Source organism: Pseudophryne corroboree, unplaced genomic scaffold (genome assembly GCF_028390025.1).
Source record: "Pseudophryne corroboree isolate aPseCor3 unplaced genomic scaffold, aPseCor3.hap2 scaffold_334, whole genome shotgun sequence".
Taxonomy (NCBI): Eukaryota; Metazoa; Chordata; class Amphibia; order Anura; family Myobatrachidae; genus Pseudophryne; species Pseudophryne corroboree.
Window position 1 is genome coordinate 661849 of NW_026970002.1, and position 26109 is coordinate 687957.

Below are 26109 nucleotides of genomic sequence, written 5' to 3' on the forward strand. Positions count from 1 at the left end.
GGGGGTGCTTCAGTATTAGGCAGCCTTCTGCCCTCCAATGTTCATCTGAAAATATGTGTTCTCCCTGCAGTTGTTGTCCCCAGATGAGAGTTCCCTTGTGCTGCCTCAGTTGAATCTCCTTTACTTGACAGAGATGTGCATGAGCAGCGGCCCTCCCCAGCCCTATTCCAAATCATACTTATTTTGCATAGGAGATACCATGGTCATGAAGATTGTTCTCCCAGGGTGAGGTTCATTCATTGCATTCTGGGTATGCTGACCTCTGTGATTTCCCCAAATGTGGGAAACTCGACTGCTTTATTTGTGGTAGTGGGGGACTGTGTTTGTGTTTTCCTCTGGTCAGCTCTGGTAAAAGTCAGATTTCTTTGTTTCAGATCTTCCTCTAGCCTTGTTCTTCTTTCGAGAGTTCCCTTGTGCTGCCTCAGTTGGATCTCCTTCACTTGACAGGGGGGTGCCCGAGCAGCGACCCTCCCCAGCTCTAGCCCAACTCCTACTTACCTGCCAGGTGAGATACTATGATCATGAAGGTGCTTCTCCCAGGGCAAGGCCCACCCATTGCACTCTGGGTGTGCTGCCCCTGCGATTTCCCGAAATGTGGGAAACTTGACTGCATAATTTGTGTTTCCCCTGGTCGGCTCTCGTATAATTTAGATCTCTTTGTCTCAGGTCTCTCTCCAGCCTAGTTTGCTGTCTGTTTCCACTTCTTTTTTCTTGAGCCCCTCCCATCTATACCCTTGTGCACTATCCTGACTTCTCCTCCCGTCTGCTTACTTTGTGCCTTCCAATGCACAATGCAAACTACAGGTAGTGCTGCAGGGCCCACACCCTTTTACTTGCCTTACAGAGCAGCTCTGGAGCTGTTACAGTGCCCAGCTGCTGCAAGAAATCAGCTTGAATGCTTCAGGGGCTGGGGCATAGCCAACATGAGCCCCACACCGAAGGAGGGTGGAGGTGTTTAATGCAAACTAGGGGTCAGACAAGCGCCGCAAAAGGCCACCATGCCCTGCACGCCCCTTTTCTGTTTTCATATGCAGACGAGGGTTGAAGCCAACTTTGACCCACTGCTTGGATGACATCACCATATGCAAATCCATCTGCGGCAGGCCTTCCCCCAGGAATGCTTGCACTAGTTGTTGCATTTGGTTTGTTGTTTGGGGGTGCTTCAGTATTAGGCAGCCTTCTGCCCTCCCATGTTCATCTGAAAATATATGTTCTCCCTGCAGTTGTTGTCCCCAGATGAGAGTTCCCTTGTGCTGCCTCATTTGAATCTCCTTTACTTGACAGAGATGTGCCTGAGCAGCGGCCCTCCCCAGCCCTATCCCAAATCATACTTATTTTGCATAGGAGATACCATGGTCATGAAGATTATTCTCCCAGGGTGAGGTTCATTCATTGCATTCTGGGTATGCTGACCCCTGTGATTTCCCCAAATGTGGGAAACTCGACTGCTTTATTTGTGGTAGTGGGGGACTGTGTTTGTGTTTTCCTCTGGTCAGCTCTGGTAAAAGTCAGATTTCTTTGTTTCAGATCTTCCTCTAGCCTTGTTCTTCTTTCAAGAGTTCCCTTGTGCTGCCTCAGTTGGATCTCCTTCACTTGACAGGGGGGTGCCCGAGCAGCGACCCTCCCCAGCTCTAGCCCAACTCCTACTTACCTGCCAGGTGAGATACTATGATCATGAAGGTGCTTCTCCCAGGGCAAGGCTCACCCATTGCACTCTGGGTGTGCTGCCCCTGCGATTTCCCCAAATGTGGGAAACTTGACTGCATAATTTGTGTTTCCCCTGGTCGGCTCTCATATAATTCAGATCTCTTTGTCTCAGGTCTCTCTCCAGCCTAGTTTGCTGTCTGTTTCCACTTCTTTTTTCTTGAGCCCCTCCCTTCTATACCCTTGTGCACTATCCTGACTTCTGCTCCCGTCTGCTTACTTTGTGCCTTCCAATGTACAATGCAAACTACAGGTAGTGCTGCAGGGCCCACACCCTTTTACTTGCCTTACAGAGCAGCTCTGGAGCTGTTACAGTGCCCAGCTGCTGCAAGAAATCAGCTTGAATGCTTCAGGGGATGGGGCATGGCCAACATGAGCCCCACACCAAAGGAGGGTGGAGCTGTTTAATGCGAACTAGGGGTCATCCAAGCACCGCAAAAGGCCGCCATGCCCTGCACGCCCCTTTTCTCTTTTCATATGCAGATGAGGGTTGAAGCCAACTTTGACCAACTGCTTGGATGACATCACCGTATGCAAATCCGTCTTCTGCAGAACTTCCCCCAGGAATGCTTGCACTAGTTGTTGCATTTGGTTTGTTGTTTGGGGGTGCTTCAGTATTAGGCAGCCTTCTGCCCTCCCATGTTCATCTAAAAATATGTGTTCTCCCTGCAGTTGTTGTCCCCAGATGAGAGTTCCCTTGTGCTGCCTCAGTCGAATCTCCTTTACTTGACAGAGATGTGCATGAGCAGCGGCCCTCCCCAGCCCTATTCCAAATCATACTTATTTTGCATAGGAGATACCATGGTCATGAAGATTGTTCTCTCAGGGTGAGGTTCATTCATTGCATTTTGGGTATGCTGACCCCTGTGATTTCCCCAAATGTGGGAAACTTGACTGCATTATTTGTGGTAGTGGGGGACTGTGTTTGTGCTTTCCTCTGGTCAGCTCTGGTAAAAGTCAGATTTCTTTGTCTCATATTTTACTCTAGCCTTGTTCTTCTTTCGAGAGTTCCCTTGTGCTGCCTCAGTTGGATCTCCTTCACTTGACAGGGGGGTACCCGAGCAGCGACCCTCCCCAGCTCTAGCCCAAATCCTACTTACCTGCCAGGTGAGATACTATGATCATGAAGGTGCTTCTCCCAGGGCAAGGCTCACCCATTGCACTCTGGGTGTGCTGCTCCTGCGATTTCCCCAAATGTGGGAAACTTGACTGCATAATTTGTGTTTCCCCTGGTCGGCTCTCGTATAATTCAGATCTCTTTGTCTCAGGTCTCTCTCCAGCCTAGTTTGCTGTCTGTTTCCACTTCTCTTTTCTTGAGCCGCTCTCTTCTATGCCCTTGCGCACTATCCTGACTTCTCCTCTTCTCTGCTTACTTTGTGCCTTCCAAAGCACAATGCGAACTACAGGTAGTGCTGCAGGGCCCACACCCTTTTACTTGCCTTACAGAGCAGCTCTGGAGCTGTTACAGTGCCCAGATGCTGCAAGAAATCAGCTTGAATGCTTCAGGGGCTGGGGCATAGCCAACATGAGCCCCACACCGAAGGAGGGTGGAGGTGTTTAATGCGAACTAGGGGTCATCCAAGCGCCGCAAAAGGCCGCCATGCCCTGCACGCCCCTTTTCTCTTTTCATATGCAGACGAGGGTTGAAGCCAACTTTGACCCACTGCTTGGATGACATCACCATATGCAAATCCATCTGCTGCAGGCCTTCCCCCAGGAATGCTTGCACTAGTTGTTGCATTTGGTTTGTTGTTTGGGGGTGCTTCAGTATTAGGCAGCCTTCTGCCCTCCCATGTTCTTCTGAAAATATGTGTTCTCCCTGCAGTTGTTGTCCCCAGATGAGAGTTCCCTTGTGCTGCCTCAGTTGAATCTCCTTTACTTGACAGAGATGTGCCTGAGCAGCGGCCCTCCCCAGCCCTATCCCAAATCATACTTATTTTGCATAGGAGATACCATGGTCATGAAGATTGTTCTCCCAGGGTGAGGTTCATTCATTGCATTCAGGGTATGCTGACCCCTGTGATTTCCCCAAATGTGGGAAACTCGACTGCATTATTTGTGGTAGTAGCGGACTGTGTTTGTGCTTTCCTCTGGTCAGCTCTGGTAAAAGTCAGATTTCTTTGTCTCAGATCTTCCTCTAGCCTTGTTCTTCTTTCGAGAGTCCCTTGTGCTGCCTCAGTTGGATCTCCTTCACTTGACAGGGGGGTACCCGAGCAGCGACCCTCCCCAGCTCTAGCCCAACTTCTACTTACCTGGCAGGTGAGATACTATGATCATGTAGGTGCTTCTCCCAGGGCAAGGCTCACCCATTGCACTCTGGGTGTGCTGCTCCTGCGTTTTCCCTAAATGTGGGAAACTTGACTGCATAATTTGTGTTTCCCCTGGTCGGCTCTCGTATAATTCAGATCTCTTTGTCTCAGGTCTCTCTTCAGCCTAGTTTGCTGTCTGGTTCCACTTCTCTTTTCTTGAGCCGCTCCCTTCTATGCCCTTGCGCACTATCCTGACTTCTCCTCCCGTCTGCTTACTTTGTGCCTTCCAATGCACAATGCAAACTACAGGTAGTGCAGCAGGGCCCACACCCTTTTACTTGCCTTACAGAGCAGCTCTGGAGCTGTTACAGTGCCCAGCTGCTGCAAGAAATCATCTTGAATGCTTCAGGGGATGGGGCATGGCCAACATGAGCCCCACACCAAAGGAGGGTGGGGGTGTTTAATGCGAAAAAGGGGTCATCCAAGCACCGCAAAAGGCCGCCATGCCCTGCACGCCCCTTTTCTCTTTTCATATGCAGATGAGGGTTGAAGCCAACTTTGACCCACTGCTTGGATGACATCACCATATGCAAATCCGTCTTCTGCAGAACTTCCCCCAGGAATGCTTGTACTAGTTGTTGCATTTGGTTTGTTGTTTGGGGGTGCTTCAGTATTAGGCAGCCTTCTGCCCTCCAATGTTCATCTGAAAATATGTGTTCTCCCTGCAGTTGTTGTCCCCAGATGAGAGTTCCCTTGTGCTGCCTCAGTTGAATCTCCTTTACTTGACAGAGATGTGCATGAGCAGCGGCCCTCCCCAGCCCTATTCCAAATCATACTTATTTTGCATAGGAGATACCATGGTCATGAAGATTGTTCTCCCAGGGTGAGGTTCATTCATTGCATTCTGGGTATGCTGACCTCTGTGATTTCCCCAAATGTGGGAAACTCGACTGCTTTATTTGTGGTAGTGGGGGACTGTGTTTGTGTTTTCCTCTGGTCAGCTCTGGTAAAAGTCAGATTTCTTTGTTTCAGATCTTCCTCTAGCCTAGTTCTTCTTTCGAGAGTTCCCTTGTGCTACCTCAGTTGGATCTCCTTCACTTGACAGGGGGGTGCCCGAGCAGCGACCCTCCCCAGCTCTAGCCCAACTCCTACTTACCTGCCAGGTGAGATACTATGATCATGAAGGTGCTTCTCCCAGGGCAAAGCCCACCCATTGCACTCTGGGTGTGCTGCCCCTGCGATTTCCCGAAATGTGGGAAACTTGACTGCATAATTTGTGTTTCCCCTGGTCGGCTCTCGTATAATTTAGATCTCTTTGTCTCAGGTCTCTCTCCAGCCTAGTTTGCTGTCTGTTTCCACTTCTTTTTTCTTGAGCCCCTCCCATCTATACCCTTGTGCACTATCCTGACTTCTCCTCCCGTCTGCTTACTTTGTGCCTTCCAATGCACAATGCAAACTACAGGTAGTGCTGCAGGGCCCACACCCTTTTACTTGCCTTACAGAGCAGCTCTGGAGCTGTTACAGTGCCCAGCTGCTGCAAGAAATCAGCTTGAATGCTTCAGGGGCTGGGGCATAGCCAACATGAGCCCCACACCGAAGGAGGGTGGAGGTGTTTAATGCGAACTAGGGGTCAGACAAGCGCCGCAAAAGGCCACCATGCCCTGCACGCCCCTTTTCTGTTTTCATATGCAGACGAGGGTTGAAGCCAACTTTGACCCACTGCTTGGATGACATCACCATATGCAAATCCATCTGCGGCAGGCCTTCCCCCAGGAATGCTTGCACTAGTTGTTGCATTTGGTTTGTTGTTTGGGGGTGCTTCAGTATTAGGCAGCCTTCTGCCCTCCCATGTTCATCTGAAAATATATGTTCTCCCTGCAGTTGTTGTCCCCAGATGAGAGTTCCCTTGTGCTGCCTCATTTGAATCTCCTTTACTTGACAGAGATGTGCCTGAGCAGCGGCCCTCCCCAGCCCTATCCCAAATCATACTTATTTTGCATAGGAGATACCATGGTCATGAAGATTATTCTCCCAGGGTGAGGTTCATTCATTGCATTCTGGGTATGCTGACCCCTGTGATTTCCCCAAATGTGGGAAACTCGACTGCTTTATTTGTGGTAGTGGGGGACTGTGTTTGTGTTTTCCTCTGGTCAGCTCTGGTAAAAGTCAGATTTCTTTGTTTCAGATCTTCCTCTAGCCTTGTTCTTCTTTCAAGAGTTCCCTTGTGCTGCCTCAGTTGGATCTCCTTCACTTGACAGGGGGGTGCCCGAGCAGCGACCCTCCCCAGCTCTAGCCCAACTCCTACTTACCTGCCAGGTGAGATACTATGATCATGAAGGTGCTTCTCCCAGGGCAAGGCTCACCCATTGCACTCTGGGTGTGCTGCCCCTGCGATTTCCCCAAATGTGGGAAACTTGACTGCATAATTTGTGTTTCCCCTGGTCGGCTCTCATATAATTCAGATCTCTTTGTCTCAGGTCTCTCTCCAGCCTAGTTTGCTGTCTGTTTCCACTTCTTTTTTCTTGAGCCCCTCCCTTCTATACCCTTGTGCACTATCCTGACTTCTGCTCCCGTCTGCTTACTTTGTGCCTTCCAATGTACAATGCAAACTACAGGTAGTGCTGCAGGGCCCACACCCTTTTACTTGCCTTACAGAGCAGCTCTGGAGCTGTTACAGTGCCCAGCTGCTGCAAGAAATCAGCTTGAATGCTTCAGGGGATGGGGCATGGCCAACATGAGCCCCACACCAAAGGAGGGTGGAGCTGTTTAATGCGAACTAGGGGTCATCCAAGCACCGCAAAAGGCCGCCATGCCCTGCACGCCCCTTTTCTCTTTTCATATGCAGATGAGGGTTGAAGCCAACTTTGACCAACTGCTTGGATGACATCACCGTATGCAAATCCGTCTTCTGCAGAACTTCCCCCAGGAATGCTTGCACTAGTTGTTGCATTTGGTTTGTTGTTTGGGGGTGCTTCAGTATTAGGCAGCCTTCTGCCCTCCCATGTTCATCTAAAAATATGTGTTCTCCCTGCAGTTGTTGTCCCCAGATGAGAGTTCCCTTGTGCTGCCTCAGTCGAATCTCCTTTACTTGACAGAGATGTGCATGAGCAGCGGCCCTCCCCAGCCCTATTCCAAATCATACTTATTTTGCATAGGAGATACCATGGTCATGAAGATTGTTCTCTCAGGGTGAGGTTCATTCATTGCATTTTGGGTATGCTGACCCCTGTGATTTCCCCAAATGTGGGAAACTTGACTGCATTATTTGTGGTAGTGGGGGACTGTGTTTGTGCTTTCCTCTGGTCAGCTCTGGTAAAAGTCAGATTTCTTTGTCTCATATTTTACTCTAGCCTTGTTCTTCTTTCGAGAGTTCCCTTGTGCTGCCTCAGTTGGATCTCCTTCACTTGACAGGGGGGTACCCGAGCAGCGACCCTCCCCAGCTCTAGCCCAAATCCTACTTACCTGCCAGGTGAGATACTATGATCATGAAGGTGCTTCTCCCAGGGCAAGGCTCACCCATTGCACTCTGGGTGTGCTGCTCCTGCGATTTCCCCAAATGTGGGAAACTTGACTGCATAATTTGTGTTTCCCCTGGTCGGCTCTCGTATAATTCAGATCTCTTTGTCTCAGGTCTCTCTCCAGCCTAGTTTGCTGTCTGTTTCCACTTCTCTTTTCTTGAGCCGCTCTCTTCTATGCCCTTGCGCACTATCCTGACTTCTCCTCTTCTCTGCTTACTTTGTGCCTTCCAAAGCACAATGCGAACTACAGGTAGTGCTGCAGGGCCCACACCCTTTTACTTGCCTTACAGAGCAGCTCTGGAGCTGTTACAGTGCCCAGATGCTGCAAGAAATCAGCTTGAATGCTTCAGGGGCTGGGGCATAGCCAACATGAGCCCCACACCGAAGGAGGGTGGAGGTGTTTAATGCGAACTAGGGGTCATCCAAGCGCCGCAAAAGGCCGCCATGCCCTGCACGCCCCTTTTCTCTTTTCATATGCAGACGAGGGTTGAAGCCAACTTTGACCCACTGCTTGGATGACATCACCATATGCAAATCCATCTGCTGCAGGCCTTCCCCCAGGAATGCTTGCACTAGTTGTTGCATTTGGTTTGTTGTTTGGGGGTGCTTCAGTATTAGGCAGCCTTCTGCCCTCCCATGTTCTTCTGAAAATATGTGTTCTCCCTGCAGTTGTTGTCCCCAGATGAGAGTTCCCTTGTGCTGCCTCAGTTGAATCTCCTTTACTTGACAGAGATGTGCCTGAGCAGCGGCCCTCCCCAGCCCTATCCCAAATCATACTTATTTTGCATAGGAGATACCATGGTCATGAAGATTGTTCTCCCAGGGTGAGGTTCATTCATTGCATTCAGGGTATGCTGACCCCTGTGATTTCCCCAAATGTGGGAAACTCGACTGCATTATTTGTGGTAGTAGCGGACTGTGTTTGTGCTTTCCTCTGGTCAGCTCTGGTAAAAGTCAGATTTCTTTGTCTCAGATCTTCCTCTAGCCTTGTTCTTCTTTCGAGAGTCCCTTGTGCTGCCTCAGTTGGATCTCCTTCACTTGACAGGGGGGTACCCGAGCAGCGACCCTCCCCAGCTCTAGCCCAACTTCTACTTACCTGGCAGGTGAGATACTATGATCATGTAGGTGCTTCTCCCAGGGCAAGGCTCACCCATTGCACTCTGGGTGTGCTGCTCCTGCGTTTTCCCTAAATGTGGGAAACTTGACTGCATAATTTGTGTTTCCCCTGGTCGGCTCTCGTATAATTCAGATCTCTTTGTCTCAGGTCTCTCTTCAGCCTAGTTTGCTGTCTGGTTCCACTTCTCTTTTCTTGAGCCGCTCCCTTCTATGCCCTTGCGCACTATCCTGACTTCTCCTCCCGTCTGCTTACTTTGTGCCTTCCAATGCACAATGCAAACTACAGGTAGTGCAGCAGGGCCCACACCCTTTTACTTGCCTTACAGAGCAGCTCTGGAGCTGTTACAGTGCCCAGCTGCTGCAAGAAATCATCTTGAATGCTTCAGGGGATGGGGCATGGCCAACATGAGCCCCACACCAAAGGAGGGTGGGGGTGTTTAATGCGAAAAAGGGGTCATCCAAGCACCGCAAAAGGCCGCCATGCCCTGCACGCCCCTTTTCTCTTTTCATATGCAGATGAGGGTTGAAGCCAACTTTGACCCACTGCTTGGATGACATCACCATATGCAAATCCGTCTTCTGCAGAACTTCCCCCAGGAATGCTTGTACTAGTTGTTGCATTTGGTTTGTTGTTTGGGGGTGCTTCAGTATTAGGCAGCCTTCTGCCCTCCAATGTTCATCTGAAAATATGTGTTCTCCCTGCAGTTGTTGTCCCCAGATGAGAGTTCCCTTGTGCTGCCTCAGTTGAATCTCCTTTACTTGACAGAGATGTGCATGAGCAGCGGCCCTCCCCAGCCCTATTCCAAATCATACTTATTTTGCATAGGAGATACCATGGTCATGAAGATTGTTCTCCCAGGGTGAGGTTCATTCATTGCATTCTGGGTATGCTGACCTCTGTGATTTCCCCAAATGTGGGAAACTCGACTGCTTTATTTGTGGTAGTGGGGGACTGTGTTTGTGTTTTCCTCTGGTCAGCTCTGGTAAAAGTCAGATTTCTTTGTTTCAGATCTTCCTCTAGCCTAGTTCTTCTTTCGAGAGTTCCCTTGTGCTACCTCAGTTGGATCTCCTTCACTTGACAGGGGGGTGCCCGAGCAGCGACCCTCCCCAGCTCTAGCCCAACTCCTACTTACCTGCCAGGTGAGATACTATGATCATGAAGGTGCTTCTCCCAGGGCAAAGCCCACCCATTGCACTCTGGGTGTGCTGCCCCTGCGATTTCCCGAAATGTGGGAAACTTGACTGCATAATTTGTGTTTCCCCTGGTCGGCTCTCGTATAATTTAGATCTCTTTGTCTCAGGTCTCTCTCCAGCCTAGTTTGCTGTCTGTTTCCACTTCTTTTTTCTTGAGCCCCTCCCATCTATACCCTTGTGCACTATCCTGACTTCTCCTCCCGTCTGCTTACTTTGTGCCTTCCAATGCACAATGCAAACTACAGGTAGTGCTGCAGGGCCCACACCCTTTTACTTGCCTTACAGAGCAGCTCTGGAGCTGTTACAGTGCCCAGCTGCTGCAAGAAATCAGCTTGAATGCTTCAGGGGCTGGGGCATAGCCAACATGAGCCCCACACCGAAGGAGGGTGGAGGTGTTTAATGCGAACTAGGGGTCAGACAAGCGCCGCAAAAGGCCACCATGCCCTGCACGCCCCTTTTCTGTTTTCATATGCAGACGAGGGTTGAAGCCAACTTTGACCCACTGCTTGGATGACATCACCATATGCAAATCCATCTGCGGCAGGCCTTCCCCCAGGAATGCTTGCACTAGTTGTTGCATTTGGTTTGTTGTTTGGGGGTGCTTCAGTATTAGGCAGCCTTCTGCCCTCCCATGTTCATCTGAAAATATATGTTCTCCCTGCAGTTGTTGTCCCCAGATGAGAGTTCCCTTGTGCTGCCTCATTTGAATCTCCTTTACTTGACAGAGATGTGCCTGAGCAGCGGCCCTCCCCAGCCCTATCCCAAATCATACTTATTTTGCATAGGAGATACCATGGTCATGAAGATTATTCTCCCAGGGTGAGGTTCATTCATTGCATTCTGGGTATGCTGACCCCTGTGATTTCCCCAAATGTGGGAAACTCGACTGCTTTATTTGTGGTAGTGGGGGACTGTGTTTGTGTTTTCCTCTGGTCAGCTCTGGTAAAAGTCAGATTTCTTTGTTTCAGATCTTCCTCTAGCCTTGTTCTTCTTTCAAGAGTTCCCTTGTGCTGCCTCAGTTGGATCTCCTTCACTTGACAGGGGGGTGCCCGAGCAGCGACCCTCCCCAGCTCTAGCCCAACTCCTACTTACCTGCCAGGTGAGATACTATGATCATGAAGGTGCTTCTCCCAGGGCAAGGCTCACCCATTGCACTCTGGGTGTGCTGCCCCTGCGATTTCCCCAAATGTGGGAAACTTGACTGCATAATTTGTGTTTCCCCTGGTCGGCTCTCATATAATTCAGATCTCTTTGTCTCAGGTCTCTCTCCAGCCTAGTTTGCTGTCTGTTTCCACTTCTTTTTTCTTGAGCCCCTCCCTTCTATACCCTTGTGCACTATCCTGACTTCTGCTCCCGTCTGCTTACTTTGTGCCTTCCAATGTACAATGCAAACTACAGGTAGTGCTGCAGGGCCCACACCCTTTTACTTGCCTTACAGAGCAGCTCTGGAGCTGTTACAGTGCCCAACTGCTGCAAGAAATCAGCTTGAATGCTTCAGGGGATGGGGCATGGCCAACATGAGCCCCACACCAAAGGAGGGTGGAGGTGTTTAATGCGAACTAGGGGTCATCCAAGCACCGCAAAAGGCCGCCATGCCCTGCACGCCCCTTTTCTCTTTTCATATGCAGATGAGGGTTGAAGCCAACTTTGACCCACTGCTTGGATGACATCAAAGTATGCAAATCCGTCTTCTGCAGAACTTCCCCCAGGAATGCTTGCACTAGTTGTTGCATTTGGTTTGTTGTTTGGGGGTGCTTCAGTATTATGCAAGCCTTCTGCCCTCCCATGTTCATCTGAAAATATGTGTTCTCCCTGCAGTTGTTGTCCCCAGATGAGAGTTCCCTTGTGCTGCCTCAGTCGAATCTCCTTTACTTGACAGAGATGTGCATGAGCAGCGGCCCTCCCCAGCCCTATTCCAAATCATACTTATTTTGCATAGGAGATACCATGGTCATGAAGATTGTTCTCCCAGGGTGAGGTTCATTCATTGCATTTTGGGTATGCTGACCCCTGTGATTTCCCCAAATGTGGGAAACTTGACTGCATTATTTGTGGTAGTGGGGGACTGTGTTTGTGCTTTCCTCTGGTCAGCTCTGGTAAAAGTCAGATTTCTTTGTCTCAGATTTTCCTCTAGCCTTGTTCTTCTTTCGAGAGTTCCCTTGTGCTGCCTCAGTTGGATCTCCTTCACTTTACAGGGGGGTACCCGAGCAGCGACCCTCCCCAGCTCTAGCCCAACTCCTACTTACCTGCCAGGTGAGATACTATGATCATGAAGGTGCTTCTCCCAGGGCAAGGCTCACCCATTGCACTCTGGGTGTGCTGCCCCTGCGATTTCCCCAAATGTGGGAAACTTGACTGCATAATTTGTGTTTCCCCTGGTCGGCTCTCGTATAATTCAGATCTCTTTGTCTCAGGTCTCTCTCCAGCCTAGTTTGCTGTCTGTTTCCACTTCTCTTTTCTTGAGCCGCTCCCTTCTATGCCCTTGCGCACTATCCTGACTTATCCTCCTGTCTGCTTACTTTGTGCCTTCAAACGCACAATGCGAACTACAGGTAGTGCTGCAGGGCCCACACCCTTTTAGTTGCCTTACAGAGCAGCTCTGGAGCTGTTACAGTGCCCAGCTGCTGCAAGAAATCAGCTTGAATGCTTCAGGGGCTGGGGCAGAGCCAACATGAGCCCCACACAAAAGGAGGGTGGGGGTGTTTAATGCGAACTAAGGGTCATCCAAGCACCGCAAAAGGCCGCCATGCCCTGCATGCCCCTTTTCTCTTTTCATATGCAGATGAGGGTTCCAGCCAACTTTGGCCCACTGCTTGGATGACATCACCGTATGCAAATCCGTCTTCTGCAGACCTTCCCCCAGGAATGCTTGTACTAGTTGTTGCATATGGTTTGATATTTGATGGTGCTTCAGTATTAGGCAGCCTTCCGCCCTCCCATGTTCATCTGAAAAGATGTGGTCTCCCTGCAGTTGTTGTCCCCAGACGAGAGTTCCCTTGTGCTTCCTCAGTTGAATCTCCTTAACTTGACGGGGGAGGGGCTGCCCGAGCAGCCACCCTCCCCAGCCCTATCCCAACTCATACTTATTTTGCAAATGAGATCTCTTGATCATGAAGATTGTTCTCACAGGGTGAGGTTCATCCATTATATTTTAAAATAGGAAGGTACAAATTACATATTTGAATTGCATCTATGTGTTGGATTCAAATGTGTCCCCCCCCTTCCTTTCTCAATTGTGCCCGTCAGCAGCTATTCTAAGGTTGCTGCCAATGGGTGTGACACATTAATTTCTTCTGTGGGGTACACTGGACTCCACAAGGATTCACATTGGGGTGTAGAGTAGGATCTTGATCTGAGGCACCAACCGGCTCAAAGCTTTTGACTGTTCCCAAGAAGCTCAGTGCATTCTCCTCTATAACCCCGCTTCCATGAACAGGGAGCTCAGTTTGTAGTTGGTGCCTTCAGTAGCAGGCCACTTAACAGGGGCCTGCCTCAGGCAGCCTATTCTTAGCTATTAATTTTGACAAGAAAAGAAGAACTTGTTTTATGAGAATCTACAAGGGCTGCAGCAGGCTAGGTCTAATAGACATCTTTACTGTAGCTTCATCACTCCCAGCGGCGCTGTATACTCCCGTGCCCTGGTTGCTGGGTCACTGCAGCGGAGGCTCCGGTTTCTTCCTAAGGTCAGTCACACACACACCGCCCTTCCGGATCACGAGGCCGCTGATGAAGGGGAGCGTGGCCGTAGGGGGTGGACCGTGTGCGCACTGGCGTGGACACTGATTACTGGGCAGCCGCTCCACTAGCCACCAGGTACAGTTAAGGAGCACAGGTCTGGGGGGTTTTCTCCTATATTAAACCAATTTTGTACTGCCCGCAGCGCATTGTGATAGGTAATAGGGCCTGATTCAGGTTGGATTGCAATCACAATAAGCGATCCAACTGCAAAAATTGCTAAGAGCATACGCATGTGCCTGCATTTTCTGCGGCACCCCGCAGAGAATGCGATCGCCTCTGCCTGTCAATCGGGGCAGGGGGGGAGAGGGGGGTCAGCAACACTCCATTTCCAAGTCAGGGATGGAGCGGTGCGGGGGCAAGGCTTCAAAATGGGGTCTGCAATGGAGGAGACACAGGGGGCGTGGTCACAGCGGCTGTATGACATCACATTCAGCCGCTGTGATCACAAAAATGGTGGCGGCTTCCTGCGCGCACATACAGTCTGCACCAGCAGGAGGCTACACCATTTTTTATGATCACGCTGAACTGCAGTGCGACTGCAATTACAGCATGGTCAAGAAGGGAGGCGTCATGCTGGGTGGCCATTAGAGATGAGCGGGTTCGGTTCCTCGGAATCCGAACCCGCCCGAACTTCACCCTTTTTTGCACGGGTCCGAGCAGACTCGGATCCTCCCGCCTTGCTCGGTTAACCCGAGCGCGCCCGAACGTCATCATCCCGCTGTCGGATTCTCACGAGACTCGGATTCTATATAAGGAGCCGCGCGTCGCCGCCATTTTCACACGTGCATTGAGATTGATAGGGAGAGGACGTGGCTGGCGTCCTCTCCGTTTAGATTAGAAGATAGAGACGAGTGACATTTGATTTACTACTAATTTGGGGAGCAGTTGAACTTGTCAGGAGTACTCAGTAGTGCAGAGTTTTGCTGATAGTGACCACCAGTTTTATTATTTATAATCCGTTCTCTGCCTGAAAAAAAACGATACACATACCATATATGTGCTCAGCCTCAGTGTGCTGCATGATATATCATCTATGTATATCTGACTGTGCTGAGTACTCACTGCTCACACAGCTTAATTGTGGGGGAGACTGGGGAGCAGTTATAGCAGGAGTACAGTGCACACTTTTGCTGCCAGTGTGACCACCAGTATATTGTCTGCCTGAAAAAGTTAAACACTCCTGTGGTGTTTTTTTTTTTTATTCTATAAACGCATTCTGCTGACAGTGTCCAGCAGGTCCGTCATACATTATATTATATAAATATTTACCTGCAGTAGTGTTATATTTTTTTTTCATCTCTATCATCTTTATCATCTCTATATTAGCAGACGCAGTACGGTAGTCCACGGCTGTGGCTATCTCTGTGTCGTCAGTGCTCGTCCATAATTGTATACCTACCTACCTGTGGTGGTTTTTTTTTTTCTATCTTCTTCATACTAGTAGTTTAGGAGTCTGCTGACAGTGTCCACCAGGTCCATCATTATATTATATACCTACAGTAGTAATATATTTATTATATTATCTATACTAGCAGACGCAGTACGGTAGTCCACGGCTGTGGCTATCTCTGTGTCGTCAGTGCTCGTCCATAATTGTATACCTACCTGTGGTGGGGTTTTTTTTTCTATCTTCTTCATACTAGTAGTTTAGGAGTCTGCTGACAGTGTCCACCAGGTCCGTCATTATATTATATACCTACAGTAGTAATATATTTAGTATATTATCTATACTAGCAGACGCAGTACGGTAGTCCACGGCTGTACCTACCTCTGTGTCGTCACTCGTCCATAATTGTATACCTAACTGTGGTGGGGTTTTTTTTTCTATCTTCTTCATACTAGTAGTTTAGGAGTCTGCTGACAGTGTCCACCAGGTCCGTCATTATATTATATACCTACAGTAGTAATATATTTAGTATATTATCTATACTAGCAGACGCAGTACTGTAGTCCACGGCTGTACCTACCTCTGTGTCGTCACTCGTCCATAATTGTATACCTACCTGTGGTGGGTTTTTTTTTTCTATCTTCTTCATACTAGTAGTTTAGCAGTCTGCTGACAGTGTCCACCAGGTCCGTCATTATATTATATACCTACAGTAGTAATATATTTAGTATATTATCTATGCTAGCAGACGCAGTACGGTAGGCCACGGCTGTGGCTATCTCTGTGTCGTCAGTGCTCGTCCATAATTGTATACCTACCTACCTGTGGTGGGGTTTTTTTTCTATCTTCTTCATACTAGTAGTTTAGGAGTCTGCTGACAGTGTCCACCAGGTCCGTCATTATATTATATACCTACAGTAGTAATATATTTAGTATATTATCTATACTAGCAGACGCAGTACGGTAGTCCACGGCTGTACCTACCTCTGTGTCGTCACTCGTCCATAATTGTATACCTACCTGTGGTGAAGTTTTTTTTCTATCTTCTTCATACTAGTAGTTTAGCAGTCTGCTGACAGTGTCCACCAGGTCCGTCATTATATAATATATACCTACAGTAGTTATATATATATTTTTTTTATATCATTAATTATCATCTCTATACTAGCAGACGCAGTACGGTAGTCCACGGCTGTAGCTACCTCTGTGTCGTCAGTCACTCGTCATCCATAAGTATACTAGTATCCATCCATCTCCATTGTTTACCTGAGGTGCCTTTTAGTTGTGCCTATTAAAATATGGAGAACAAAAATGTTGAGGTTCCAAAAATAGGGAAAGATCAAGATCCACTTCCACCTCGTGCTGAAGCTGCTGCCACTAGTCATGGCCGAGACGATGAAATTCCATCAACGTCGTCTGCCGAGGCCGATGCCCAATGTCATAGTACAGAGCATGTAAAATTCAAAACACAAAAGATCAGTAAAAAAAGGACTCAAAAATCTAAATAAAAATCGTCGGAGGAGAAGCGTAAACTTGCCAATATGCCATTTACCACACGGAGTGGCAAGGAACGGCTGAGGCCCTGGCCTATGTTCATGGCTAGTGGTTCAGCTTCACATGAGGATGGAAGCACTCAGCCTCTCGCTAGAAAAATGAAAAGACTTAAGCTGGCAAAAGCACAGCAAAGAACTGTGCGTTCTTCAAAATCACAAATCCACAAGGAGAGTCCAATTGTGTCAGTTGCGATGCCTGACCTTCCCAACACTGGACGTGAAGAGCATGCACCTTCCACCATTTGCACACCCCCTGCAAGTGCTGGAAGGAGCACCCGCAGTCCAGTTCCTGATAGTCAGATTGAAGATGTCAGTGTTGAAGTACACCAGGATGAGGAGGATATGGGTGTTGCTGGCGCTGGGGAGGTGAGGTGGTTTGTTTAAGTCAGGCACCCGGGGAGACACCTGTTGTCCGTGGGAGGAATATGGCCATTGACATGCCTGGTGAAAATACCAAAAAAAAATGCTCTTCGGTGTGGAAGTATTTCAACAGAAATGCGAACAACAGGTGTCAAGCCGTGTGTTGCCTTTGTCAAGCTGTAATAAGTAGGGGTAAGGACGTTAACCACCTCGGAACATCCTCCCTTATACGTCACCTGCAGCGCATTCATCATAAGTCAGTGACAAGTTCAAAAACTTTAGGCGACAGCGGAAGCAGTCCACTGACCAGTAAATCCCTTCCTCTTGTAACCAAGCTCACGCAAACCACCCCACCAACTCCCTCAGTGTCAATTTCCTCCTTCCCCAGGAATGCCAATAGTCCTGCAGGCCATGTCACTGGCAATTCTGACGAGTTCTCTCCTGCCTGGGATTCCTCCGATGCATCCTTGAGTGTAACGCCTACTGCTGCTGGCGCTGCTGTTGTTGCTGCTGGGAGTCGATGGTCATCCCAGAGGGGAAGTCGTAAGACCACTTTTACTACTTCCACCAAGCGATTGACTGTCCAACAGTCCTTTGCAAGGAAGATGAAATATCACAGCAGTCATCCTGCTGCAAAGCGGATAACTGAGGCCTTGGCATCCTGGGCGGTGAGAAACGTGGTTCCGGTATCCATCATTACTTCAGAGCCAACTATAGACTTGATTGAGGTACTGTGTCCCCGGTACCAAATACCATCTAGGTTCCATTTCTCTAGGCAGGCGATACCGAAAATGTACACAGACCTCAGAAAAAGACTCACCAGTGTCCTAAAAAATGCAGTTGTACCCAATGTCCACTTAACCACGGACATGTGGACAAGTGGGGCAGGGCAGACTCAGGACTATATGACTGTGACAGCCCACTGGGTAGATGTATTGACTCCCGCCGCAAGAACAGCAGCGGCGGCACCAGTAGCAGCATCTCGCAAACGCCAACTCTTTCCTTGGCAGGCTACGCTTTGTATCACCGCTTTCCAGAATACGCACACAGCTGAAAACCTCTTACGGCAACTGAGGAAGATCATCGCAGAATGGCTTACCCCAATTGGACTCTCCTGTGGATTTGTGGCATCGGACAGCGCCAGCAATATTGTGCGTGCATTATATCTGGGCAAATTCCAGCACGTCCCATGTTTTGCACATACCTTGAATTTGGTGGTGCAGAATTATTTAAAAAACGACAGGGGTGTGCAAGAGATGCTGTCGGTGGCCAGAAGAATTGCGGGACACTTTCGGCGTACAGGCACCACGTACAGAAGACTGGAGCAACACCAAAAACGCCTGAACCTGCCCTGCCATCATCTGAAGCAAGAAGTGGTAACGAGGTGGAATTCAACCCTCTATATGCTTCAGAGGATGGAGGAGCAGCAAAAGGCCATTCAAGCCTATACATCTAACCACGATATAGGAGGTGGAATGCACCTGTCTCAAGCGCAGTGGAGAATGATTTCAACGTTGTGCAAGGTTCTGCAACCTTTTGAACTTGCCACACGTGAAGTCAGTTCAGACACTGCCAGCCTGAGTCAGGTCATTCCCGTCATCAGGCTTTTGCAGAAGAAGCTGGAGACATTGAAGGAGGAGCTAAGACAGAGCGATTCCGCTAGGCATGTGGGACTTGTGGATGGAGCCCTTCATTCGCTTAACCAGGATTCACGGGTGGTCAATCTGTTGAAATCAGAGCACTACATTTTGGCCACCGTGCTCGATCCTAGATTTAAAACCTACGTTGTATCTCTCTTTCCGGCAGACACAAGTCTGCAGGGGTTCAAAGACCTGCTGGTGAGAAAATTATCAAGTCAAGTGGAACTTGATCGGTCAACAGCTCCTCCTTCACATTCTCCCGCAATTGGGGGTGCGAGGAAAAGGCTCAGAATTCCGAGTCCACCCGCTGGCGGTGATGCAGGGCAGTCTGGAGCGACTGCTGATGCTGACATCTGGTCCGGACTGAAGGACCTGCCAACGATTACGGACATGACGTCTACTGTCACTGCATATGATTCTCTCACCATTGAAAGAATGGTGGAGGATTATATGAGTGACCGCATCCAAGTAGGCACGTCAGACAGTCCGTACGTATACTGGCAGGAAAAAGAGGCAATTTGGAGGCCCTTGCACAAACTGGCTTTATTCTACCTAAGTTGCCCTCCCACAAGTAGTACTCCGAAAGAGTGTTTAGTGCCGCCGCTCACCTTGTCAGCAATCGGCGTACGAGGTTACTTCCAGAAAATGTGGAGAAGATGATGTTCATTAAAATGAATTATAATCAATTGCTCCGTGGAGACATTGACCAGCAGCAATTGCCTCCACAAAGTACACAGGGAGCTGAGATGGTAGATTCCAGTGGGGACGAATTGATAATCTGTGAGGAGGGGGATGTACACGGTGATGAATCGGAGGATGATGATGAGGTGGACATCTTGCCTCTGTAGAGCCAGTTTGTGCAAGGAGAGATTAATTGCTTCTTTTTTGGTGGGGGTCCAAACCAACCCGTCATTTCAGTCACAGTCGTGTGGCAGACCCTGTCACTGAAATGATGGGTTGGTTAAAGTGTGCATGTCCTGTTTATACAACATAAGGGTGGGTGGGAGGGCCCAAGGACAATTCCATCTTGCACCTCTTTTTTCTTTCATTTTTCTTTGCGTCATGTGCTGTTTGGGGAGTGTTTTTTGGAAGGGCCATCCTGCGTGACACTGCAGTGCCACTCCTAGATGGGCCAGGTGTTTGTGTCGGCCACTTGGGTCGCTGAGCTTAGTCACACAGCTACCTCATTGCGCCTCTTTTTTTCTTTGCGTCATGTGCTGTTTGGGGAGTGTTTTTTGGAAGGGCCATCCTGCGTGACACTGCAGTGACACTCCTAGATGGGCCAGGTGTTTGTGTCGGCCACTTGGGTCGCTGAGCTTAGTCACACAGCTACCTCATTGCGCCTCTTTTTTTCTTTGCGTCATGTGCTGTTTGGGGAGTGTTTTTTGGAAGGGCCATCCTGCGTGACACTGCAGTGCCACTCCTAGATGGGCCAGGTGTTTGTGTCGGCCACTTGGGTCGCTGAGCTTAGTCACACAGCTACCTCATTGCGCCTCTTTTTTTCTTTGCGTCATGTGCTGTTTGGGGAGTGTTTTTGGAAGGGCCATCCTGCGTGACACTGCAGTGCCACTCCTAGATGGGCCAGGTGTTTGTGTCGGCCACTTGGGTCGCTGAGCTTAGTCACACAGCTACCTCATTGCGCCTCTTTTTTTCTTTGCGTCATGTGCTGTTTGGGGAGTGTTTTTTGGAAGGGCCATCCTGCGTGACACTGCAGTGCCACTCCTAGATGGGCCAGGTGTTTGTGTCGGCCACTTGGGTCGCTGAGCTTAGTCACACAGCTACCTCATTGCGCCTCTTTTTTTCTTTGCGTCATGTGCTGTTTGGGGAGTGTTTTTTGGAAGGGCTATCCTGCGTGACACTGGAGTGCCACTCCTAGATGGGCCAGGTGTTTGTGTCGGCCACTTGGGTCGCTGAGCTTAGTCATCCAGCGACCTCGGTGCAAATTTTAGGACTAAAAATAATATTGTGAGGTGTAAGGTGTTAAGAATAGACTGAAAATGAGTGGAAATTATGGTTATTGAGGTTAATAATACTTTGGGATCAAAATGACTCCCAAATTCTATGAACAAGGGAAAATGTCATCATCCCGCTGTCGGATTCTCGCGAGATTCGGATTCCATATAAAGAGCTGCGCGTTGCCGCCATTTTTACTCGTGCATTGAAGAGAGAGCGGAGAGGACGTGGCTATGTTCTCTCAGTGGAAATCTCAATATCAGTGCTCAGTATCAGTGGATACTTATTGCTGCTCAGTAATACTAGTAGTGTGTCTCTCCTGCTCAGTGTCAGTTCTCAGTAGTATCCTCATCAGTGCTCAGTATCACTGCTCATTGTCTTGTGCTGCATTGTTGTGCTCAGCATACTACAGTACATTACTAATAGTCCAGTGCTGCATCTTGCTGCTCAGTGTCAGTTCTAGTATCCTCATCAGTGCTCACTATCACTGCTCATTGCATTGTGGTGTTCTGTATACTACAGTAACATAGTAATATAGTAACATATAGTAACATAGTTTTTGAGGTTGAATAGAGGCAAATTGCCCATCGTGTTCAACCTGTTTTAAGTTGTGATGATTCTACATACTTGCTTAATAATGTATTATGACTAGTTAGCTACTACAACTCATGTTACCCCCGGATTAACCATGTTGATATTTTAAGTATTATAAACTTGGATAGCTTTTTCATTCAGAAATGTATCCATTCCTTTTTTAAATCCAATTACAGAGTCCGCCATTACCACCTTCCCTGGCAGGGAATTCCACATCCTGATTGCCCTAACAGTGAAGATCATAGTATCTCACCTGGCAGGTAAGTAGGAGTTGGGCCAGAGCTGTGGAGGATTGCTGCTCGGGCACCCCCTGTGAAGTGAAGGAGATCCAACTGAGGCAGCACAAGGGAACTCTCAAAAGAAGAACAAGGCTAGAGGAAGATCTGAGACAAAGAAATCTGACTTTTACCAGAGCTGACCAGAGGAAAGCACAAACACAGTCCCCCACTACCACAAATAATGCAGTCGAGTTTCCCACATTTTGGAAATCACAGGGGTCAGCATACCCAGAATGCAATGAATGAACCTCACCCTGGGAGAACAATCTTCATGACCATGGTATCGCCTATGCAAAATAAGTATGATTTGGGATAGGGCTGGGGAGGGCCGCTGCTCAGGCACATCTCTGTCAAGTATAGGAGATTCAACTGAGGCAGCACAAGGGAACTCTCATCTGGGGACAACAACTGCAGGGAGAACACATATTTTCAGATGAACATGGGAGGGCAGAAGGCTGCCTAATACTGAAGCACCCCCAAACAACAAACCAAATGCAACAACTAGTACAAGCATTCCTGGGGGAAGTTCTGCAGAAGACGGATTTGCATATGGTGATGTCATCCAAGCAGTGGGCCAAAGTTGGCTGGAACCCTCATCTGCATATGAAAAGAGAAAAGGGGCGTGCAGGGCATGGCGGCCTTTTGCGGCGCTTGGATGACCCCTAGTTCGCATTAAACACCTCCACCCTCCTTTGGTGTGGGGCTCATGTTGACAATGCCCCAGCCTCTGAAGCATTCAAGCTTATTTCTTACAGCAGCTTGGCACTGTAACAGCTCCAGAGCTGCTCTGTAAGGCAAGTAAAAGGGTGTGGGCCCTGCAGCACTACCTGTAGTTTGCATTGTGCATTGGAAGGCACAAAGTAAGCAGACAGGAGGAGAAGTCAGGATAGTGCACAAGGGTATAAAAGGGAGGGGCTCAAGAAAAAAGAAGTGGAAACAGACAGCAAACTAGGCTGGAGAGAGACCTGAGACAAAGAGATCTGAATTATACGAGAGCCGACCAGGGGAAACACAAATTATGCAGTCAAGTTTCCCACATTTGGGGAAATCGCAGGGGCAGCACACCCAGAGTGCAATGGGTGAGCCTTGCCCTGGGAGAAGCACCTTCATGATCATAGTATCTCACCTGGCAGGTAAGTAGGAGTTGGGCTTGAGCTGGGGAGGGTCGCTGCTCAGGCACCCCCCTGTCAAGTGAAGGAGATCCAACTGAGGCAGCACAAGGGAACTCTCGAAAGAAGAACAAGGCTAGAGGAAAATCTGAGACAAAGAAATCTGACTTTTACCAGAGCTGACCAGAGGAAAGCACAAACACAGTCCCCCACTACCACAAATAATGCAGTCAAGTTTCCCACATTTGGGGAAATCACAGGGGTCAGCATACCCAGAATGCAATGAATGAACCTCACCCTTGGAGAACAATCTTCATGACCATGGTATCTCCTATGCAAAATAAGTATGATTTGGGATAGGGCTGGGGAGGGCCGCTGCTCAGGCACATCTCTGTCAAGTAAAGGAGATTCAACTGAGGCAGCACAAGGGAACTCTCATCTGGGGACAACAACTGCAGGGAGAACACATATTTTCAGATGAACATGGGAGGGCAGAAGGCTGCCTAATACTGAAGCACCCCCAAACAACAAACCAAATGCAACAACTAGTGCAAGCATTCCTGGGGGAAGGCCTGCAGCAGATGGATTTGCATATGGTGATGTCATCCAAGCAGTGGGTCAAAGTTGGCTTCAACCCTCGTCTGCATATGAAAAGAGAAAAGGGGCGTGCAGGGCATGGCGGCCTTTTGCGGCGCTTGGATGACCCCTAGTTCGCATTAAACACCTCCACCCTCCTTCGGTGTGGGGCTCATGTTGGCTATGCCCCAGCCCCTGAAGCATACAAGCTGATTTCTTGCAGCAGCTGGGCACTGTAACAGCTCTAGAGCTGCTCTGTACGGCAAGTAAAAGGGTGTGGGCCCTGCAGCACTACCTGTAGTTTGCATTGTGCTTTGGAAGGCACAAAGTAAGCAGACGGGAGAAGTAAGGATAGTGCGCAAGGGCATAGAAGGGAGCGGCTCAAGAAAAGAGAAGTGGAAACAGACAGCAAACTAGGCTGGAGAGAGACCTGAGACAAAGAGATCTGAATTATACGAGAGCCGACCAGGGGAAACACAAATTATGCAGTCAAGTTTCCCACATTTGGGGAAATCGCAGGAGCAGCACACCCAGAGTGCAATGGGTGAGCCTTGCCCTGGGAGAAGCACCTTCATGATCATAGTATCTCACCTGGCAGGTAAGTAGGAGTTGGGCTAGAGCTGGGGAGGGTCGCTGCTCGGGTACCCCCCTGTCAAGTGAAGGAGATCCAACTGAGGCAGCACAAGGGAATTCTCGAAAGAAGAACAAGGCTAGAGGAAGATCTGAGACAAAGAAATCTGACTTTTACCAGAGCTGACCAGAGGAAAGCACAAACACAGTCCTCCACTACCACAAATAATGCAGTCGAGTTTCCCACATTTGGGGAAATCACAGGGGTCAGCATACCCAGAATGCAATGAATGAACCTCACCCTGGGAGAACAATCTTCATGACCATGGTATCTCCTATGCAAAATAAGTATGATTTGGGATAGGGCTGGGGAGGGCCGCTGCTCAGGCACATCTCTGTCAAGTAAAGGAGAGATGGTCTGCCAGATTACATAATGCATACCAGAGCCATAACTAGACTTTTTGGTGCTCTGTGACAGATAATTATATGCCCCCCCCCTCCCCATTTTTGCAATATGGACAAAAGGTGCATGCCTTCTGGGGAAGGGGCATAACAAGATTGGTCTCAGAGAAAGCACATGAGATATGAAGATATATCTAGTATACTTGGCACTCAATGGTTTGTGGTATTGCCGGGGTGCACTCCTTAAATGCATATACAGTCACACATGGCATGTTTGTGCAAATGGCATATCAGCAGTCAGCACTAACTGGTGACATGCCATTTGTACAAGTAAGCCATGTGTGACTAATATATAAACATGCTTTATTAAATAACACCTCAAACTATCATACCCAGGATTCAAACCTATAACCTGTTGAATTCTAATCAAACACCCTACCCATTGAGCTACTTGATCCTGCATCTATTCTAACCTCCAAAAACAGATTCAGTTGCATCTTCCAGCGTGTTTTGTTTGCGCCTTTGCAAATGTCTTACATCGACAAACTTATTTAGTACTATTTTGCAAATAGGGTTAGATTGTCGCAACATTGTGTTCCCTAATTGCTTGATTTTTTAAATGCAACAATTGATAAAGACACCTGATAATTGCTCTGTGGAGTCTTATTTTGTGTTTTGTGTTTAGTCTTTAGATCTGAATTTGAATGTACTTGTGAACTAACTTAATTTCCTACTTCTAAATTCATTCCTAAATTCACTACTTACATGAATCCTGTAGTTGGGCATTTTGGGACTTCGATTGTGGGCATTGTTTTGTGTCCAGACCAGCAGCAGGTGGTGTGCATTTGCTGGAAAGGCATCGAAGACCTCCGATATGCTGCATCTCCTGATGTGTGTCTCCCTCAAGTGGCTGTCAGCAAATGCCTGCTAGACATGCATCATAGAACAGGCATGCTAAAACATGGGTCTTCAACCTGCGACCCTCCAGCTGCTGTGGAACTACACATCCCAGCATGCCCTGCCTCAGTTTTAGCATACCTTAATAGCAAAACTGTGGCAGGGCATGCTGGGATGTGTAGTTTCACAGCAGCTGGAGGGCCACAGGATGAAGACCCATGTGCTAGAGCCAAGCCAGCTAGAGCTGGGTGGTTGGGTGGGTGGTGTGTCGGATGTGGAGCACATGCAAATGATTGTGTATCATCCAGCTAGTGAGAGAGAAAACTCATGCAGGAGTGTGCCTGCTTGTCAGTGGGTTATGCACCTTGCCAGACGTTAAATCTACATAGAGCAGCTGGAGGGGACAAGAGCAGGTTTGCAAAATATAGATAGAAGAGCATATATGCTGGCGCATTCTCCATGATTGTGTCAGCTTATGTTTTGGTGCACTGCACTTTCCTCCACTAAGTTTTAGCCATTTTTGTTAAGCTCAAGTGTAGTTGCTTCTCGGCCTTATGGCTGTGATCTTGTATCGTGGTTGAAGGGTCTGCTGGAGGGAGGGATTGTTTTCTTCATTGGCGAAAGACCAAAGATATTCCAGGATGGAAGGCTTGGGAACACTATCTGTTTTTCAGTTGTGGAAGAGCACAGAGGTCGGATTGGACTACATTCTATAGTAAAGGATATCTTTCTATTTATTGACCCTCCCCTTATATGTGTCTGTGTTACAATAAAGCTTCGGTTTTGTGAATCCCTCACCCTCTTACACTCCACACCCATAGCCTTATTAACTGTTGTATTATTGTATAGTTTAAATGTATAGTGCAGTTCATGATTTATAGTGTAGGCTGGCCTGTGCTGTAGTTCTTGAACTGTACTATACCGTCAGCATTTGTATTGTGTATTTAGTACTAAATAAGTTTGTCGATGTAAGACATTTGCAAAGGCGCAAACAATACACGCTGGAAAATGCAACTGAATCTGTTTTTGGAGGTTAGAATAAATGCAGGATCAAGTAGCTCAATGGGCAGGGTGTTTGATTAGAATTCAACAGGTTATAGGTTTGAATCCTGGGTATGATAGTTTGAGGTGTATGTTTGTATATATTAGTCACACATGGCTTACTTGTACAAATGGCATGTCACCAGTTAGTGCTGACTGCTGATATGCCATTTACACAAACATGCCATGTGTGACTGTATATGCATTTAAGGAGGGCACCCCGGCAATAC

General features: G+C 48.4%; 21 non-coding genes and 6 pseudogenes across 21 annotated transcripts; 22 read left to right on the forward strand and 5 right to left on the reverse strand.

The window, feature by feature from the left end:
- Positions 1 to 174: 174 nt before the first annotated feature.
- LOC135019205 (U1 spliceosomal RNA) lies at positions 175 to 338 on the forward strand. Its single transcript, XR_010216798.1, has one exon. It is a non-coding gene; the product is annotated as a U1 spliceosomal RNA (small nuclear RNA).
- Positions 339 to 490: 152 nt separating this feature from the next.
- Positions 491 to 632, forward strand: LOC135019403 (U1 spliceosomal RNA; annotated as a pseudogene).
- Positions 633 to 1327: 695 nt separating this feature from the next.
- LOC135019211 (U1 spliceosomal RNA) lies at positions 1328 to 1491 on the forward strand. The gene has a single exon (XR_010216804.1). It is a non-coding gene; the product is annotated as a U1 spliceosomal RNA (small nuclear RNA).
- Positions 1492 to 1643: 152 nt separating this feature from the next.
- LOC135019331 (U1 spliceosomal RNA) lies at positions 1644 to 1785 on the forward strand (annotated as a pseudogene).
- Positions 1786 to 2480: 695 nt separating this feature from the next.
- On the forward strand, positions 2481 to 2644 carry LOC135019157 (U1 spliceosomal RNA). The gene has a single exon (XR_010216752.1). It is a non-coding gene; the product is annotated as a U1 spliceosomal RNA (small nuclear RNA).
- Positions 2645 to 2796: 152 nt separating this feature from the next.
- LOC135019307 (U1 spliceosomal RNA) lies at positions 2797 to 2959 on the forward strand. The gene has a single exon (XR_010216895.1). It is a non-coding gene; the product is annotated as a U1 spliceosomal RNA (small nuclear RNA).
- A 674-nt stretch (positions 2960 to 3633) lies between these two features.
- On the forward strand, positions 3634 to 3797 carry LOC135019164 (U1 spliceosomal RNA). Its single transcript, XR_010216758.1, has one exon. It is a non-coding gene; the product is annotated as a U1 spliceosomal RNA (small nuclear RNA).
- Positions 3798 to 3948: 151 nt separating this feature from the next.
- On the forward strand, positions 3949 to 4111 carry LOC135019346 (U1 spliceosomal RNA). The gene has a single exon (XR_010216924.1). It is a non-coding gene; the product is annotated as a U1 spliceosomal RNA (small nuclear RNA).
- A 674-nt stretch (positions 4112 to 4785) lies between these two features.
- On the forward strand, positions 4786 to 4949 carry LOC135019206 (U1 spliceosomal RNA). The gene has a single exon (XR_010216799.1). It is a non-coding gene; the product is annotated as a U1 spliceosomal RNA (small nuclear RNA).
- Positions 4950 to 5101: 152 nt separating this feature from the next.
- On the forward strand, positions 5102 to 5243 carry LOC135019408 (U1 spliceosomal RNA; annotated as a pseudogene).
- Positions 5244 to 5938: 695 nt separating this feature from the next.
- On the forward strand, positions 5939 to 6102 carry LOC135019212 (U1 spliceosomal RNA). Its single transcript, XR_010216805.1, has one exon. It is a non-coding gene; the product is annotated as a U1 spliceosomal RNA (small nuclear RNA).
- Positions 6103 to 6254: 152 nt separating this feature from the next.
- On the forward strand, positions 6255 to 6396 carry LOC135019332 (U1 spliceosomal RNA; annotated as a pseudogene).
- Positions 6397 to 7091: 695 nt separating this feature from the next.
- LOC135019159 (U1 spliceosomal RNA) lies at positions 7092 to 7255 on the forward strand. Its single transcript, XR_010216753.1, has one exon. It is a non-coding gene; the product is annotated as a U1 spliceosomal RNA (small nuclear RNA).
- Positions 7256 to 7407: 152 nt separating this feature from the next.
- LOC135019309 (U1 spliceosomal RNA) lies at positions 7408 to 7570 on the forward strand. The gene has a single exon (XR_010216897.1). It is a non-coding gene; the product is annotated as a U1 spliceosomal RNA (small nuclear RNA).
- A 674-nt stretch (positions 7571 to 8244) lies between these two features.
- Positions 8245 to 8408, forward strand: LOC135019165 (U1 spliceosomal RNA). Its single transcript, XR_010216759.1, has one exon. It is a non-coding gene; the product is annotated as a U1 spliceosomal RNA (small nuclear RNA).
- Positions 8409 to 8559: 151 nt separating this feature from the next.
- On the forward strand, positions 8560 to 8722 carry LOC135019347 (U1 spliceosomal RNA). Its single transcript, XR_010216925.1, has one exon. It is a non-coding gene; the product is annotated as a U1 spliceosomal RNA (small nuclear RNA).
- Positions 8723 to 9396: 674 nt separating this feature from the next.
- LOC135019207 (U1 spliceosomal RNA) lies at positions 9397 to 9560 on the forward strand. Its single transcript, XR_010216800.1, has one exon. It is a non-coding gene; the product is annotated as a U1 spliceosomal RNA (small nuclear RNA).
- A 152-nt stretch (positions 9561 to 9712) lies between these two features.
- Positions 9713 to 9854, forward strand: LOC135019409 (U1 spliceosomal RNA; annotated as a pseudogene).
- Positions 9855 to 10549: 695 nt separating this feature from the next.
- Positions 10550 to 10713, forward strand: LOC135019214 (U1 spliceosomal RNA). Its single transcript, XR_010216807.1, has one exon. It is a non-coding gene; the product is annotated as a U1 spliceosomal RNA (small nuclear RNA).
- Positions 10714 to 10865: 152 nt separating this feature from the next.
- Positions 10866 to 11007, forward strand: LOC135019333 (U1 spliceosomal RNA; annotated as a pseudogene).
- Positions 11008 to 11703: 696 nt separating this feature from the next.
- Positions 11704 to 11867, forward strand: LOC135019536 (U1 spliceosomal RNA). The gene has a single exon (XR_010217084.1). It is a non-coding gene; the product is annotated as a U1 spliceosomal RNA (small nuclear RNA).
- A 152-nt stretch (positions 11868 to 12019) lies between these two features.
- Positions 12020 to 12182, forward strand: LOC135019286 (U1 spliceosomal RNA). Its single transcript, XR_010216875.1, has one exon. It is a non-coding gene; the product is annotated as a U1 spliceosomal RNA (small nuclear RNA).
- Positions 12183 to 21425: 9243 nt separating this feature from the next.
- Positions 21426 to 21588, reverse strand: LOC135019228 (U1 spliceosomal RNA). The gene has a single exon (XR_010216821.1). It is a non-coding gene; the product is annotated as a U1 spliceosomal RNA (small nuclear RNA).
- A 674-nt stretch (positions 21589 to 22262) lies between these two features.
- On the reverse strand, positions 22263 to 22425 carry LOC135019287 (U1 spliceosomal RNA). The gene has a single exon (XR_010216876.1). It is a non-coding gene; the product is annotated as a U1 spliceosomal RNA (small nuclear RNA).
- A 152-nt stretch (positions 22426 to 22577) lies between these two features.
- LOC135019166 (U1 spliceosomal RNA) lies at positions 22578 to 22741 on the reverse strand. The gene has a single exon (XR_010216760.1). It is a non-coding gene; the product is annotated as a U1 spliceosomal RNA (small nuclear RNA).
- A 671-nt stretch (positions 22742 to 23412) lies between these two features.
- LOC135019310 (U1 spliceosomal RNA) lies at positions 23413 to 23575 on the reverse strand. The gene has a single exon (XR_010216898.1). It is a non-coding gene; the product is annotated as a U1 spliceosomal RNA (small nuclear RNA).
- A 152-nt stretch (positions 23576 to 23727) lies between these two features.
- LOC135019156 (U1 spliceosomal RNA) lies at positions 23728 to 23891 on the reverse strand. The gene has a single exon (XR_010216751.1). It is a non-coding gene; the product is annotated as a U1 spliceosomal RNA (small nuclear RNA).
- Between the last annotated feature and the right edge of the window lie 2218 nt (positions 23892 to 26109).